Raw genomic sequence first — 17053 nt, forward strand, 5'->3', positions numbered from 1 at the left:
TGTGGTGCTTGGTTTCAGTGTCGGTATGGAGGCATTTGATGAGCTCCTGTCAATGAATGTTCCTTGGAGTCAGGAGTTCCCTGGAGTCAGGGTTTGGACTTAAGTCTCCTGCTTCCGATTATCGGTCTTATTTTTACAGTAGTTTCAAAACTTCTCCTTCTATACAGCACCATTAATAAAACGTCTACATTAAAGATGATAAGTTTCTCTACAGTGAGGGTCACTCAGAGAGGTTCACAGGGTTACATGGAGAAGAGAAGAGGGAGGAGGGAGTTAGAGGTGACCCAAATGAGATGAGGTGAATCAATAGTGGAGAGAGTGGGCTAGTCAGTAGTCACTTCCTTATGTGCACTCCACAACTGGACCACTCAGAGATGTTCACGGGGTTATACAGAGAAGAGAAGGAGGAAGGTAACAGAGGTGGCCAGAAGGGTAAAAGGGGGGAATGAAAAGGAGGGAGACAGATCCAGCCAGTAATCAGTACCCTAAGTGTTCTCCACCGTCTGGAACACACAGAAATTCACAGAGTTGGGTAGAATAGAGAGGGGTTAGGGAGGAGACACAGGCGACCTGGTGGAGAAAAAGGAGGGTCCAAAGGGAGAGAGAGCAGTCAAGCCAGTAATCTCACTCCCTAGTGAAAAATGGGTCCTGAAGATTGGGTCCTTAAAGGTACAAAATTGGTAACAAATACATAAAAGCAAAAATTAAAAATCTAGAGTAGAGTTTGGAATTTCAAAAATACGACGTTAAAGAAAAGAAGAAGGAAAAGAAAGAGAGAAAGAACGAACAAACAAAAACAAACAAGGTCGCGAAAATTATAAAGAAAGTACAGGTACAAAATTGATAACTAATACCAGAAAGCGAAAATTAAAAATCTAGAGTAGAGTTTGGAATTTCAAAAATACGATGTTGAAGAAAAGAAGAAGGAAAAGAAAGAGAGAAAAAACGAACAAACAAAAACAAACAAGGTCGCGAAAATTATAAAGAAAGTACAGGTTCAAAATTGATAACTAATACCAGAAAGCAAAAATTAAAAATCTAGAGTAGAGTTTGGAATTTCAAAAATACAATGTTAAAAAAAAAAAAAGAAGAAGAAGAAAAATAAAGAGAGAAAACAAACAAATACGAACAATGTCACAAAAATTATAAAGAAAATACAGGTACAAAATTGATATCAAATACCAAAAAGCATAAATTAAAAATCTAGAGTAAAGTTTGGAATTTCAGATATACAATGTTCTATAAAAGAAGAAGAGAAAAAAACAGAGAAGAAGAAAAAAAAGAAAAAAAAAAAAGTCACAGAAATTATATAAAAAAAAACTATAGGTACAAAATTGATAACATATACCAGAAAGTGAAAATTAAAAATCTAGAGTAGAGTTTGGAATTTCAAAAATACAATGTTAAAGAAAAGAAGAAAAAAACAAAAACAAACAAAAAAAAAAGGTCAAAAAATTATAAAATATATATATATGAAGTTTGCTGAAGAAGAAAAAAATAGGGTCTTTTTTTTTTTTTTGCAAAGTAATAGGTTATAAAAGTGAAAATTAAAGGAATAGAGGACTTAAATTTTTTTTTTAATTAAAAAAGAAAGAATGATCGTAAAAATAATAAAACTATATCTAGGACTTTTTTGGGTTTTTTTTTGTGGGTGTTGTGGGTTCAGTTCATTTTTGGCTAGTTCCTTGGTCAGATTTATATTTCTCAAGATCTATAGGCCCCTTCCTATGTAGTCCGTAGTAACCACAGGGTTTTGATCTATTGCCTGTAGCTTCCAAGGCGTTTCCCTCTGTTATATCTTCTTCTGTTTGCTAGTCTCTTCAGTATCTGGTTTCCGCCCTGACTCAAAGGGCACGGTGGAGGACACTTTTTTTTTTTTTTTTTAGGCTTACTTGTTCAGTCGCGCTGTGGGGAGGGAGGAAGGGATGCTGCAAACAAATAACATTGGCGTGGGCTCGCAGTGCCTCAGCCACCCTGGGTCTGCCCCCGCTCACGGCGCGTGTAGCCTCCCTGTCCACACTGCTCGGACTCTAGGTTGTTCCGCCGGGAACAATCCGAGGCTGGCCCTGGGCTGCATGCACCTCCCAGGTCCAAGCCGTTCAGGTTCAGGCACTCGGGTAGTCCTCAGAGGCGCAGACTCAGTTGGGCCTGGGTTTTGTGCTCTTCCCAGGTCCGAGCGCCAATTTGCTCTTCCCAGGCGAGCGCCAATGCTGCGACTTATCGCCTCCCTGCCACTCGGTTATCTGGATGTAAAACCGGCGCACCTTCTCAGGCAGATGTTGATCGTCCAGACCCCCAAGAAGTTTTAGTTAGCAAAGAAGCCTGCTTACAATTTTATAGATAATGTCTCTCTGGGGCTGTGATTGCCCCCTTCCGGCTCTGGCTGCCTGTCACCGGAGGGGGAAGGTCTGCAGCTGGCTATCTCTGTTCAGTCCTTTGTTCCGTGCGCGGGCCTGGCGGTCTTAGGTTAGGGCTGGCTTTTCGCGTGGTAGGTATCCCACAGTCTGGTTTGCTAGCCCAAATTATTTCGCTCAGATAGCGCTCAGGGTATTCAGGCCAGATTCTTACTCTCAGCGATGCAGCCCACGCCGCGCCTCCCTGCCCAGCCCCGGTTTGGTAATGGCAGATGCAGGCGTCTGCGCTGCTTCTCCGCTGGGGGAGTTACCGTAGGGCTCGCAATCTGCGAGTTTTAAATTGTTTATTTATTTTTTCTCCCTGTTATGTTGCCCTCTGTGCTTCCAAAGCTCGGCACAGATTCGGCAGTGAGAAGGTTTCCTGATGTTTGGAAACTTCTCTCTTTTTAAGATTCCCTTCCCGGGACGGAACTCCGTCCCTCCCTCTTTTGTCTCTTTTTTTTTGTTTTTAATATTTTTTCCTACCTCCTTTCGAAGAGTTGGGTTGCTTTTCTGGGTGCCTGATGTCCTCTGCCGGCATTCAGAAGTTGTTTTGTGGAATTTACTCGACGTTTAAATGCTCTTTTGATGAATTTGTGGGGGAGAAAGTGTTCTCCCCGTCCTACTCCTCCGCCATCTTGGCTCCTCCCCTAATGGCTTTTCATTTTAGCTATCATGTTTCATTTGAGGTTTTTTTTTCCCCTCAGATGTTCCTTGTCAAAAAGTAGTATCCTATATGATTTTGTGGTTATGACAAATTTTTGACTCTCTGAAAGTATTAGTGATACAGTTTTTGCCTGTATAGTCTCTGTGAACTTTTTCCTCCCTCCTGTTGTCTTGGACTCTGTTTTTCAGGGTTAGAGGCTTTCTTCGGATTCCTGGTGTTTTCTCGTTGCCTACATGTGTGTAAAGAATGGGGCCTAACAAGTTCGTGGGACACTCTGGACCCAGTGTGGCAGCCAGCTGTGTGCTTCTCTCAGGGTGATCAGGCTTGATGGGGGTCAGGGGAGGGTCTTCAGGGGCTCCCCACAGAATCCCTTCAGCCTGGGAGGAAGAGTCTGGCTGCCAACATCCTGGGAGCTAGCTGAGTGAGTGGGGAAGAGGGCTGGCTTGGGCAAGGGGGGCAAGGCTGGCTATGTCTCAGTTTTCCATATAAATTTGCCTTTTAAATTTCTCTTTTCTGACAGCTGGACTTGGCGTAGTCCATTCCAGAGACTTGTTTTAGCTTTTCCAGAGAAAACCCTTGCAGACTTCTGTGTGAATGAGGAGGGGTACCCAGCTGGGGGTGGGCGGGGACGTTGGTGGTCAGGGTCGGGGAGAGGCTGGCAGTCTTCATTGCTCCTGAGGTTTTCAAACTACCTTCTTTACTTGAGCCCTATGATGCTTCCTGAGATACTTGGCACTTCCACTTTTCAAGACTTTGGAGCTTATGCCAGTATAATTGGGATTGAGTCTTCGTTTCCCCAACTGCCAGGGGAAGATTCAGTTTCTCATGTCTGCCAAGTTAGCACCACTGAAAAGCCTGCTTTTCACCTTCCAAATCTGTTTTTTCTTCATTTTCTTCATTCTTATGGGACTTAAAAAATGCTTTTATTGCTGTTTTAGTAGGTTTAAGGAGGCAGCAGTAAACAACGGGTTCAGTCTACCATCTTTTCTGACCAGTTTTTTGCCTTCAATTTTATTGAGATACAACTGACATACAGCACTGTGGAAGTCTAAAGGGTGCAGCATAATGATTTGACCTGGCGAGTTTTCTAATATAAAATTGGGTTGCCAAGGAGAAGGGTGTAGGAGACTATATCCCAAACCTTGAGAATGAGTTATCTCAGGGAGTGGCATTTCATCCTTCTTATCCTTGGATTGTTTCATTTTTCTACTGTGAAGTACATTTCCCCTTTCTAATTTAAAATTGATATCCACACAGCCCATACACAGGTACTCACAGGGCATCTGTCCATGGCAAGACTGCTAAAGGGAGTGAGGACAAGAATAAAGCTCCTTCTTCCTTAGGGGTAAGTAACAAGGACCATCTGGCTGGGAAGGTGGATGCTGCTCCACATAGTAATGAGTGAAGAAGTTGGACCAGGTCTGAAATGACAAGCACCAACCTCAGGAAACTTGTGTGCTGTCCTGCCCAGCCTGATAAGGAGACGGGTTGAGTTTGCTGAGATAGGCAAATCATAACTTCTTCTGTCGTGATTTATTTTAGGTTTTTGAATCTTCTTCTCCCTACACAAGTGAAACAAGGCCCCTGAACTGTTGTCTACCATAGGAATTCATTCAGGCAACAAACGTTGATGGTTTTCTAGCAGCAGACACTGGCCCTGTGGAGGGGGGTGGGGTACACTGCCCCTGGGGCAGTTAGAGGGACTCTTCAGACAAATGTGTTTTCAACACTGTGGATAATTAAAATCACAAACATGCTTGATGTGGGCATTTGGAGACCCACTTACCTGGACAGACACGTGCAACTTTTAACTACAACCCTTCAGTGTGGATTTGACTTCCTATGCAGGCTTCTCCAATCCAAAATTACTAAAGTACCTTCTTTTGTAAGTTTTGTTTTCATGAACAAAGATCTTGAGTCTATTGGTTGACTGTTGTTGTTACTGGTCTTTTAGTATGGTGTGAGTTCCATTTATCCTTACAATTTAGAATATACTATATTGCCTTTTTGGCTTCCCAGGTGGCTCAGTGGTCAAGAATCCACTGTACCTACCACGTAGGAGATGCAGGTTCGACCCCTGGGCTGGAAAGATCCCCTGGAGATGGAAATGGCAACCCATTCCAGTATTCTTGCCTGGAGAATCCCCATGCACAGAGGAGCCTGGTGAGCAACAGTCCATGGGGTCTCAGAGTTGGACACAACTTAGCAACTAAACAACAATAACAAGAGGTGCTATGTATCAATAATAATTCTGCCTCTGCTACTGTCTGACTCTGTGAGACCCCATAGACGGCAGCCCACCAGGTTCCCCCATCCCTGGGATTCTCCAGGCAAGAACACTGGAGTGGGTTGCCATTTCCTTCTCCAATGCATGAAAGTGAAAAGTGAAAGTGAAGTCGCTCAGTCATGTATATTGATGAAGCCATTCCTTCCCTTTCTGATTTCAAGTGCCATCCTTGACACGAACTAAACTCATGTGGGGGTTTTTACTAATGCATGTTCACAGACCCACCCCAGGACCAGAATCTCTGGGAATAGGATCCACCCATAGTTGGAGACCAGTGCCTTAGAGCCTTCTACACAGGCTGGCTCAGTCGAGTCTGGCTCTGGGGCCCCAGGAACCACAGCCCGCCAGGCTCCTCTGTCCATGGGATTTTTCTGGCAAGAATACTAGAGTGGGTTGCCATTTCCTTCTCCAGGAGACCTTCCTGAGCCAGGGATGGAACCCTCATCTCCTTCTTTCTGAGGGGATTCTTCACTGCTGAGCCTCCAGAGAAGCCCCACCCAGGAGCTGGGTAGAAGGTAAAACTCTTGGTGGCCACACCAGAACTGCTGCATCTGAAATTCAAAGTTGGGCCCGGCAGTGTGCGTTTTCACCAGGCTTCTGGGTGATTCTCATGCTGGCCACAGTTTGAGAATCACTGACCGAGGACTTAGGATGCAAGAAGGCAGCCACTGAGGTGACCACAGCACTGATGGGGTGATGGAACTATCCTGGCAGTTCTTGGTGAGCACTGAGGCAGGCGTCATGGTTAACTCACTTTCTCCAGCTCTGCTTTCCTGTTTGCTGTCAAGAGAATTGGTCATAGAGTTGCATAAAGATGACACACACATGCACACATGCAAAGGTGGGAGGTCGTAGAATCGCTCCCTGCCCTGACCGCCCCCCCCTCCCCCCGCCCCACCACATACACCATGAGGGGCTGAAGGCTTCCAGCTGAAGGCCTGCAGAGAGATTGCTGAACATAAGCCCCAGCTGGGTCATCGGATGCCTAGGGCCCCGCCTCTCTCTCTAGGGAACACACTGCCCCAGGGCAGAGGCACTCACTGTTCTTGAGGCCTTGGAGCACACAGGTGGGTCCTCTCACTTCCTGAGTGGTGGCGGGGGGGAGGGGCTGCAGGAGGAGGCGGGCACGGAGCCTGAGCTGGTTCTGCTGAGTTCTGCTGAGGATTAGGTCTGCCTGCCCTGGCTTCCCATTTCCTGTGGAGGAAGTCCCAGCCACTAGGAAGACCTTCCCCTGTGAGCCCTGGGGAAGCAGCAGTGACCTGTCAGGGCTCCAGCCCAGAAGGCCAGGGGCCACCTTCTGGACACCCAGAGGCTGTGGGAGCCTGAGGCGGTGCCCGGCCTGTCTCTGGGGAACGAGGCAAGGCTTGCTGCTGACAGACAGAAGGCTCCGCTGGGATCTTCCCACCTGCCACCTGAAATGGACATCACCTTCCAGTGTCCCATCATCTGATTCCTCAAGGTCCAAAGTAGGTGGCCTCTGGGCTGGGTTCTAAGTCCACTGTGGGGTCAAGGCTGTGACACACACGCTCAGAGTTTCATCCCCGGGGGGTTACCTCCGGGTACCTGACTCCAGGATTCCATCACACGGTCCCAAGTAGACCACAGTTCATCAACCGGCTTTTCACAGGATCACCTGGGGGTTCGTTCAGTTGCAGACTCCTAGGCATCTTTCCTCAGAGAAGGCAATGGCACCCCACTCCAGTACTCTTGCCTGGAAAATCCCATGGATGGAGGAGCCTGGTAGGCTGCAGTCCATGGGGTCACTAGGAGTTGGATACGACTGAGCGACTTCACTTTCACTTTTCACTTTCATGCGTTGGAGAAAGAAATGGCAACCCACTCCAATATTCTTGCCTGGAGAATCCCGGGGATGGGGAGCCTGGTGGGCTGCCATCTATGGGGTCGCACAGAGTCGGACACGACTAAAGCGACTTAGCAGCAGCAGGCATCTTTCCTGTGGGGCTCTGGCCTCTGAGGTTGGACCTGAGATATGGGTATAACAGGGGCTCACTTGATTCGTCTCAGCAAAACGGGAGCCCCCAGTTAACACGGTGGGCATAAGGGCGCTTCGGACAAGTGGGAAGAGAGAAACTCATGCAGGTCTATGAGCTAAATGCCCTCCTCATCTTGATTACCCCTTCAGTCAGTTTCTGTCCCTCCCAGCCGTGACTCAAGAGGAGGGTTTTCTTGCTCTTCCAGCCTTGGTGCTTCGCAAACAGGACAGCGGTTTTTTTTGTTTTTTTTTTTTTTTTTTGCTGCCAGTTCTGGGGCCCCACCCTGGGTTGTCGGCAGCAGTGAGTGGGGTCATGACAGGGTTACGACACCTACTTTCTGAGGACAATTACTTTCTGAGGCAGGCTTGGTCTTCCTGGTGCCAGAGAAGAAAGTCAATCAAGGCCAGACTCGCGGTTGGGGCGGCTCGGACCTCCAGACCCCCTAGGAGTTGAAGGCCCGAATGAAACAGTAGGTTGCGACTCATTTCCCTCATCTTGGCAGGAGGGTACCAGACCACAGTCTATGGATCCTTCTAGAAACGGGCGTTGCTAGTGGGGGTGGGGTGGGAAATCGGAGCAGAAACAGCTGAAAGAGTTTGCTAGAAAGTGTTTCCCTCCGGGCGGGTGAGGCTGCACCTGGCGCGTCCAGACACGTGCGTGACTTTGAGGAAGAAATGAGTTTGGAGAAGGTTTTATTTCCTGCCCACGTTCCCAGGGCGCCTGGCCGCTGGCTCCCACACCCGCGTGGGCAGGCGGGCGCCGGCCGTGGGGTGTCCGCGTTTTCAGCCTTTCTGGGGGAAACCGAGCAGGGCGGCGGCACGCGGCGCTCCCTCCCGGCCGCGAGGTCGCGGGCTCGGGGCTGGGCCGGGCGGCCAGCGGGGGGCGCCTGCGGCCGCTCCGCCGCCCCCGCCCGCATCGCGCGATCCGGCCCGCGGCGGCGCGGCCACTCGGGCGGCGGAGCGGCCGGAGCGGGAGCCGCGCGGAGCGGAGCGGGCCGGCAGGTGAGCGCGCGCCGGCGCCGGCGGGGAGAGGCGCGGCCGGCCGGGCCGAGGGGGCGCGCGGCCGCCAGTCGGGTCCTCGGACCCCAGCGCGGTGGGGCGTGGGCGTGGGGGGCGCGTCTGCGGCTTCCTCGCCTCCCGCCCGCCGGGGCCGCACCCAGACGGAGGGGTGGGTGTGGGCCGGGGCGGCTGCAGCCCGGCCCCGCGCTCGGCCTGCCTTTTCCCCGTCTCAGGAGCCGGGAGAGGCGCGACCCCCACACCCCGGCCAGCAACTTGCCCTCGGAGCCGCCCCCACCCAGGTCTTGCTCTTTCTCCAGCCCGAGCTTGGGTAGGGTCTTCTCAGATGTCCCCCTCCGTCAGGTACTTCGGGGAAGACCCTGGCCCAGACAGGACCCCAGCGCAGGAACTGGGCCCAACTCCACTCTCCGGATGACAGACGGAGACCTCACTGAGGGGCGTGGCTCTGTGCTCCCCGGGTCCGGCACCCTCCGACCGCTCTGTTCAGATGCCCATTGGGTTATGGTGGTAAAGAGGGGCTGGTTTGTCGGGTTTCCTAGGCTCTGAAATGGCAGGGGCCCCTGGAAGACCAATGTACTCTGTTTAAAGTAAGAAATAACTCAGAGAGAAAACTCAGGTAAGGACAAGACTAAGGGCTGGCTAGAAGCCGTCCAGCTACAGCCAGCAGTGAGCAGGACCCCCTTGCCTGTGGGGGGCCAGGGCGGTGTGTAGATGGAGAGCTGGCAAGACAGAAACCTAATCTTTCACGTGAAAGGGAAGCTAACCATCCCTGGTTGGGAGTGAAATGCTGGAGGCTTTCTCAGTGTGGGCTCTAGTTGTTCTCTCTCCTGGTTTATATCTTTGATCCCCTTTCCCAAAGGCCAAGAACACTTGTTCTTTCTGCAGCCAAGAGCCAAAGCTGGAAAATGAGAGTTGGGGCCGTTTCATTACAAGTAGAGCCTTTAAGGTGAGAGCCACAGGTGCCCTTAGAGGTTGGGCTGTGTCTGGAATGCCCAGATCTGGACTGGCCTTAGGTTCAGGGCCCTCATGGCTTGCTGAAGCCTCACACCTGGTCCAGGATGATGTTCAACAGAAACATGCATGAATGAATGAGCAGCTGTGAAGCTGAGGGGACTTGACAAGCTGGGGCTCTGGGCCCTGAGAGGAGGGCCTCTGGCATTCAGTCACTGCTTTTCCACGTGGCCAGGTGCCCTCCTAGGAGAGGGGAGCGTGTCCCACTGTGGACCTGGAACTCTCAGGGCAGATCCCTGGTGGAGTGAGGAGGCCTCATTGGAGTGGCAAGCTGGGTCTACAGGGGGCCTTTTGGATCTGCCTCCCACTGTGCTGAATGTTTGGGGTCCTCAGTGGCTAGATCTTCCTCAGCCCTTGATGCCCTCGGGCTTATAAGCATGGTTGTTCTTGGGCCTTTTATGGAGGAAGGCAAGAAGAGGCGAGAGAGTTCTAATTTCTGAGGCCAGATGGCTTACAGAGTTCCTTGTACCATTTGATCCTGTGAGTTAGGACAGGAATGATCAACACCGTTTACGAGTGGGAAAGCTGAAGTCTTCAAAGGGCTTGTAGCAAGTTAGGCCTGGAGTGGGGACTAGGGCCTGGCCTTCTGGTCTTCCTGTCCAGTTTTGGCCTGGTTCTGGTGGAGTCTCGGTGCCCATTAGGAGCCTGATCCCACCCCCCAGGCAGTCTCAAGCGGGCCCGTTAAATCCCCCTCAAGAGTGAAACATATTGCCTGTCCACCTACCTGCCCAACTCTTCCTTCTTCCTGTTCCTACCCCTCACTGGGGGATGCTCTGGGGTTTTGCTACTGACCCTACCTTTTGGAACCCCTTCTTTTGTAACTGGGCTCAAAGGAACTGCAAATGGGGGGGTAAAGACTTACATAGCCTCCATGGCAACTCCAACAAGGGAGCCTTGAATGGCCTGCCTGGGCAGGAGGCAGAACAGCGAGTTAGACGTGGTCCCTGCAGTCGGAAGCCTGCTGGCTAAGAGGGGTGACAGTGCTTACGGTTTAGTCCCAAACACCTCTGTAGAGAGAGGCTCACAGAGTAGGCAGGCCATCTGTCTAGGGTAGATGGAGGCGTCTTCATTGCGATATCTTTTCGGGGGGGGGGCTCTGTTAATAGATCCTTTTCTTATTTATTCATGCTTTCTGTATTTTCAACATTGTCTACAATGAAGAAGAAAAGCAAAACTCTCTTGTTTGTTCTGGAAGTGTTTCAAGAGCTATTCTAGCTTCTGAAACTTTGAATTGGGCTTGCAGGTGAGGTCTGTAAACTTCCAAATTTAATAGGATGTGCAAAAGGAAGGTGCCAGGATTTTGAGATATTTCAGCACAAATTAACCTCTCGAGTGGCCTAGAACTCAGGCAGTAGACGACACTTGGATCTATTGCAAAGCCTCTTGTTGGCAGCATCACCTCTCCTGCTGCGAGTCTGCTGGTATTTGTGGCTCACAGCTGACTGTTGAAGAGCTGTCTGATGGGGCCTGGCTGGCGGGTGGACGGGAGCCAGAGGTGATGGAGGCAAGGTTGGTGGCAGTTTCCAGCCCTGAGCCACACCCATCTGGGAATCAAAGAGAGTGGTTTCCTAAGCTGATGCCGCCTGGTCTGGGTTGGAATTGGGGGCAGGGGCTTTGGCCAGAGAAGAATGGATGAGTCCACATCTCTGGGGGTCCTCACTGAGGAAGCTGAGTTTCATTTCCTGAGCGTGATCAGCCCACAGCCTCCTGCTCCTCTCTGCATGTAACACAGGCTGCGTGATGGCCTGGAGTCCTGAGTCCTCTCTGCTCCTTGCAGTGAAAACTCCACTCCCACCTCCAGCCCTTGCCCCTCCTTCTTCCTATAAACACTTCTCTCCAGTCAACTCTCTCATGTATGTTAGGACATGCTCAATCCCCTCTTGGACAAGTGACCCCAGGGATGGTGTGAGCCAGGGGCATGGCTTGGGGGCCCTTTTGATTTCAGGCTCTGCCCCCTTGCGTGTTTGTTTTCCTTAGATTTTTGGACATGGGCATTTGAACCTTGACTGTCACTTTAAGAGGGGAAATAGAAAGGCAGGAGCCGTGGTCCTCCCAGCTCTCCACTGCCCAGCTTGTATAGAGGGAGCTAAATGGGGCCTCTCAGGTTAGGGTGGGCATTTGGCCAGGGCCATTGCCAAGTGTGGGGAGCTGGCAGTGGGAGGTCCAGCCAGTGTGTGCACAGGAGGCCACCCCTTCAGTTAATGACCACCTGCTGAGTGAGGTGGCTATGAGCAGCCATCTACCTGTTTGCAGAGAGAGGCACTGTTTTCAGTGATTAACAACAAAGGCTAGTATTTGCAAGCTTTTATGCCTGGAGGACAAGAACACAGACTCTGGAGGGCATCTCTCGGGCTTGAGTCCAAGCTTAACATTTCCTAGCTGTGTGACTTTGGGCAGGTGCTTCAACCTCTCTGAGCTTGTTTCTTATCAATAAAAAGGAGATGGAATAAGAATACTTATCTCAAAAGTCAGGAACAGCTCCTGATTAAAAGAGACCAAAGTGACATGACAACCAAATGCAATATATGAATCTGTGCTGAAACAAATTACATAAAGAATGTTATTAGGACAGCTGATGAAATTAGATATGCACTGTAGATTAGACTCAGACTGTAAAGAAGCTGCCTACAGTGCAGGAGACCTGAGTTCGATCCCTGGGTCAGGAAGATCCCCTGGAGAAGGAAATGGCAACTCATTCCAGTAATTTTGCCTAGAGAATTCCATGGACAGAGGAGCCTGGTGGGCTACAGTCCACGGGGTTGCAAAGACACATGACTGAGCGACTCACACTTATAGATTAAAGTATATTAATATTAAGTGAACAAATTAATATTAAGGACCTAATATAGGGCCTTGTTCTTAGGAGATATGCACTGAAGTATTTAGAAGCTCACTGTATAAGCAGCCCACTCTCAAATATTAAAGAGAAACATATGTATAGACAGATAATAAAAGTGATAAATAAATGATACAAATAGGCAAATCTGAATTAAAGTATAGGAGAGTTCTTTGTAGTTTTCATATAACTTTTCTGAAAGTTTGAAACTATTTCAAAATACAAAGTTAAAAGAATGCCTATGGTTAACTCATGTTACTTAGTGCCTGGCACTCATTGAATTTAGCTGCTGTTGTTACTGTTGCTTTTTATTATCATTAATATGCACAAAGTGTATCTTATTTCCTTGTTACAATACCTTGGGCTATTTTTCCACTTTACAGATGACAGTTGAATCCCAGAGAGATTAAGTCGTCAGGGCCACACAGCATTGAGTCCAGAGAACCTATAGGAGAACTGCTTGAAATTTATTTTGGATTAATTGCCAGCATCTGAAACCATGAGATTTTATGTAAAAACCCAGATTTCTTTTTTTTTTTTTTTCAGTTATATATGTAACATATTTGTAGTTACATATATAAATTTTAATATGTATTTATTTTTCAGATTCTTTTCCATTATAATTACTAGGTATTGAATATAGTTCCCCATGCTATGCAGAAAATCCTTATCTATTTTATATATAGCAGTGTGTATCTGTTAATCCTAAAACAAACAAAAAAATGAAGTTGCTAATTCATGTCCAACTCTTTGCAACCCCAAGGACTGCAGCCCGCCAGGCTCCTCAGTCCAAGGGATTCTCCAGGCAAGACTACTGGAATGGGTTGCCATTTCCTTCTCCAGAGGATCTTCCTGACCCAGGGATTGAACCCAAGTCTCCTGAATTGCAGGTGATCTCCTGCATTGCAGGCAGATTCTTTTACCGACTGGAACACTAGGGAAGCCCCCCGTTAATCTGATACCCCTAATTTACCCACCCCCTCTTCTCTTTGGGAATTGTAAATTTGTTTTCCAGGTCTGTGAGTCTGTTTCTGTAAAAACCAGATTTCTGATTTCCTTTGATAACTCAGAAGGCTTGCAGCATTGGCCACACTCCTTTGTGACAGCTGCTGGGTGAAGCTTGGCAGCAGAGCATCCTCACACAGAGCTTCCAGTTTGCCCTGGTGCCCAGACAGCCAGCCTGCCTCACTGGTTGATGTCTGCTCTGGCCTCTGGGGGATCTGAGTTTGCTGTCTGAGGGGAGTGTCAGTGTACATCTGATCCCAGGGCGCCAGGTCCGGAGGCAGGGGCTCTCCCCACCCCTACCCGCTCCTCCTTGAAGTGGGTGCACCTCCTTGGCCCAGCCTGCACTTGAGCACCTGCCAGGTGTGTGGGGAGAGGCCGGGGGCTGCAGGCAGGCGGAGCAGGAGCCCGAAGGTGTGTAGCTCCTGCCTGCTCTGTCCTGCCAAGTTCCTATCTCCCCTCCATGCTGCCTGCAGCCTCAGCAGTGCTCCTGGCTCTGCAGAAGTGGTACAGGGTGGTTTGCTGATACCCCATGAAGAACTCTCAGAAGGGCCCCCAGGATGCCGTCTTCATCTTGGCTTGGTGTATGTAGGTGGGTGATTATTTCTCTTCTCTGAGTCTCTGGGTCTTCCTCTGTAAAATTGGGCTGTACTGCCTCCATGAAGGATTGGAGGCTGGCACATCAGGTGGGGGTCTGGGGATATGGTCGTAGGACTTCCCTGGCAGCTCAGATGGTAAAGCATCTGCCTACAATGCAGGAGACCCGGCTTCAATCCCTGAGTCAGGAAGGTCATCTGGAGAAGGAAATGGCAACCCCCTCTAGTACTCTTGCTTAAGAGAATCCCATGGACAAAGGAGCCTGGCGGGCTACAGTCCATGGGGTCGCAAAGAGTTGGACAGGACTGAGCCACTTCACTTTCTTTTTCTCTCACTGTTTCACTCCACGTTTGGCCTCTGATGCCCCTGGTCCCCAAGAGGCAGAGGAATGAGCAAAGGCTGGGAGTGAGGGCACTGGCCCACAGGGAGTGGGGCAGGGAGGCCGGGCAGGTGTTGTTCCTGTGGCCTTGTGGGTGTGCCTTATTGTCCCCAGTCTCACAGAGGAGGGCACAGGCCCCATGGCCAGGCGGGAGGGGCTTGCCTGGTGGGTTTGGTGTCTGACAGACGGGAAAACTGAGGCTCAGAGAGGCAGGGTGACCTAGGGGAGTCCCACACAGCCAGGCAGCTTCTGCCTCCTGGGCCAAGACCCTGAGCTGCGTTCCTGGGGAGGAGGAGAGGATCAGCTCATTTCTTATTTTCAGATGGCTTGGATTTTATGTTAATTACAGAAATAATTCTCATTTATTATTAAAAAGCAGAAAACCTAAGCAGTTAAGTGGGGGAGATAAACCAGAATCTGTGCTCATTAATGTAACCCATTACTGCCTTGGTGTAATCTTTCCAGATGATTTCTTGTTTTTTTTTTTTTTTTTAACGTGTGACAAGAAGAAAAAAAATGAATATCACATTTCTTATTCTGTCCCGCTTACTCCCAGGCTTTGGGAGTAGAGGTGTTAGGTTTCCCAGACACGTATTGGGCTCATCCCAGCATTTTGTACACCAGGAACCCTGACTGATTTTCTCAGCCCTGCTCTTGCTGGACACTTAGATTTTCTCCAGTAGTTCTGCAGTTAGATCTCTGCGCTAAGGAGCCCATAGCTGTCTTTGTACACACTTGGGATTCTTTTCTGTAGGGTGAATTAAGACAGGTCCACTTCTCACCTTGAAGGCTGGATACAGGTTTGTGGTAGGGCTGTGTCTGGGGGCGTGGAGGTCTTGGGTGCCAAGAGCAACTCCCTCCTCCATAAACTGCTTTGTGGTCAGAGGATGAGACAGGGAGGGGTGCCCACTGGAGGGCTTGGCCAGGAGAGGGGTTAAGGTGCCGCCGTCCAGGCTGGTACTGGAAGCCTTTAAGCTCCTGTGGGGGAGGCCGGTGGAGGCGAAGGAGAAGGTGGCCTGCGCTCCGGGCTGGTCCAAGGTGGTGGCGCCTGCAACCCCACAGCCTGTTCTGCTTCTGCAGAGGGGCCTGGGGTCGTCTGTGCCCATGCTCGGGGGTCAGGCTAGGAGTGCATCCTTGTGATTTGGGGGACAGGGTACCAAGCTCTCCCCCACCCCTTCCAGGGAGCCAGGCTGAGACTGCTTCTGTGCTTCCAGCTTTGAGACTCCCTGGGGGTGGGGGGACATTTTTCATCTGTAGGGGGGGGGCTGGAAATGATACCAGCATTGAGCGACTCAGATGGGAGAGCCGATGCCAGAGCCCTGCCAGTGACTGTTTCAGCATTGCGTTATGGAGAAACTAGATGCCCACGAAGGAAGACAGAGCAGCATGCCTGCCCATACACACTTAGCCCCCAGATGTCACGGCTTCCAGCCCGGGCCACCCTAGAGCCACCTCTGCTCCCACGCACTTCCCCCTTCCAGACCTCACGTCACTTCATCTGTGGGAATGGTAGTACAGCCATGCCTCTTTTTATTGTGCTTTGTAGGTAAATTCTGTGTGTGTGTTTTTCTTTCTTTTTTTTTAAAAACAAATTGAAGGCTTGTGGCCACCTTGTCTTGTCAGATGATGGTTTGCATTTTTTAGCAATAACGTATTTTAAAATTAAGGTATGTACGTTTTTTAGATATAATGCTGTTCCACACTTAACAGACTATAGTCTAGTGTAAACATGACATTTATATGCACTGGGAAACCAAAAAATTTGTGTGACTCACCTTGTTGACATATTTGTTTACTGCAGTGATCTGGAACTGAACCTGCAATACTGAGGAAGTATTCTTGTTTATATTCCTAAAAGAGAAGGAATTAAAAAAAAAGAAAGAAAAAAAAAAGTATTATCTCCACATCTGAAACTTAGCAATATTCTTTAAAATTATAGCTATCCAGCCAATGTATTATGTTCAGATTTCCAATTGTTACATACAGGTCAAAAATAAAATTTAAAAAATATTTTAGTTTTTAAAATCAGAATTCAAATGATGTCTACATAATGGGATATCTTTAATGGGTTGATATCTTTCTCCAGTCTTCTTTAATCCGTAGTTTTGATATTCATTCATTGTTTCTCTTGTGCCAGATGTTCTGCTTTTTTGAGCTCTCTATAATGATCAACACATTCTTTATCCACCAAACCTCCTATAAATTGGTAGTTGTGTCTCTAGCCTTGATCTACTTTAGCTTCGACTACCCCCACCCCTGGAGAAGGAAATGGCAACCCACTCCAGTGTTCTTGCCTGGAGAATCCCATGGATGGAGGAACCTGGCGGACTGTCCGAAAGGACTGATGCACAGCACACGCCCACCCCGCCCTGCGGCCACCGCAAGAGCACTTTGGAGAGGGGGTTGCAAACTTCTGTTGGGAGGCTTGCATTGTCTGGGACAATCTCTTCTTGTAATCTTAAGTGGCTTTGAGATAGTAGTATTTTTCATTATTATAAAAACCTTTCATTTTCACCTGGTTACAAGTGGTGCTGAGTGAGTGGAGAACTTCCAGTCTCAGGCTGCTGTTTTTCCTCATTCCTGCTTTTTTTCCATAGTAGTTGCTTTTCCCCATTAATCTTTTAATTACTCAGGTAGTGTACTTTTATTAGAAAAAATTGGAAAACAGGCATAAACAAGAAAAGTGTGAAATTAAAACTATGCTGAATTTTATCACCTGATGATAACTCCTAAGATTTGGAGTATATCCTTTCAGACTTTCTTGTGTGGAATATATATATACACACACACACCCGTGTATGTGCATCTGTGATACTGTTAAATGAAAGGTGGAACTCTGCACACGGGTGTGTTTTCACCTTGTGGCATCTC

The 17053-nt window shown here is 49.0% G+C and overlaps 1 protein-coding gene across 7 annotated transcripts in view; it reads left to right on the forward strand.

Moving 5' to 3' along the window:
• Positions 1 to 7657: 7657 nt before the first annotated feature.
• ADCY7 (adenylate cyclase 7) overlaps positions 7658 to 17053 on the forward strand; it is a 63207-nt gene continuing 53811 nt past the window's right edge. For 2 of the 7 annotated variants that reach the window (XM_061387133.1, XM_061387138.1), the window contains exon 1: positions 7658 to 7810. The gene's annotated coding sequence lies outside the window, so the exon portion shown is untranslated. Of the gene's footprint in view, positions 7811 to 8268; positions 8343 to 8697; positions 8865 to 9280; positions 9304 to 17053 lie in introns of those variants that run through there. The other 5 variants (XM_061387139.1, XM_061387144.1, XM_061387135.1 and 2 more) reach the window with 4 other exon arrangements.

Source organism: Bos javanicus, chromosome 18, assembly GCF_032452875.1.
Source record: "Bos javanicus breed banteng chromosome 18, ARS-OSU_banteng_1.0, whole genome shotgun sequence".
Taxonomy (NCBI): Eukaryota; Metazoa; Chordata; class Mammalia; order Artiodactyla; family Bovidae; genus Bos; species Bos javanicus.